We start from the raw sequence: 201 nt of genomic DNA, 5'->3' as shown, positions 1-201 counted from the left end.
CAAATATGTCCTCGAGCGAGCAAAATTATGACAAAGGTAGAGGAAACCAGACCACGTACAAGGAAGTCAAGTAGGCCTGTCAACCCCATTTTACACATTGGCTAATGACAATTTTTGTTTTCATTATTTAAGGTACCCCCTTGAGAGTGTTTATATACACTCACACAAAAAGCCCCTTCTTTACCTCATCAACCCCACCCT

Source organism: Montipora foliosa, chromosome 12, assembly GCF_036669935.1.
Source record: "Montipora foliosa isolate CH-2021 chromosome 12, ASM3666993v2, whole genome shotgun sequence".
In the NCBI taxonomy this organism is placed as follows: Eukaryota; Metazoa; Cnidaria; class Anthozoa; order Scleractinia; family Acroporidae; genus Montipora; species Montipora foliosa.
Note: the sequence above shows the minus strand (reverse complement) of the source record.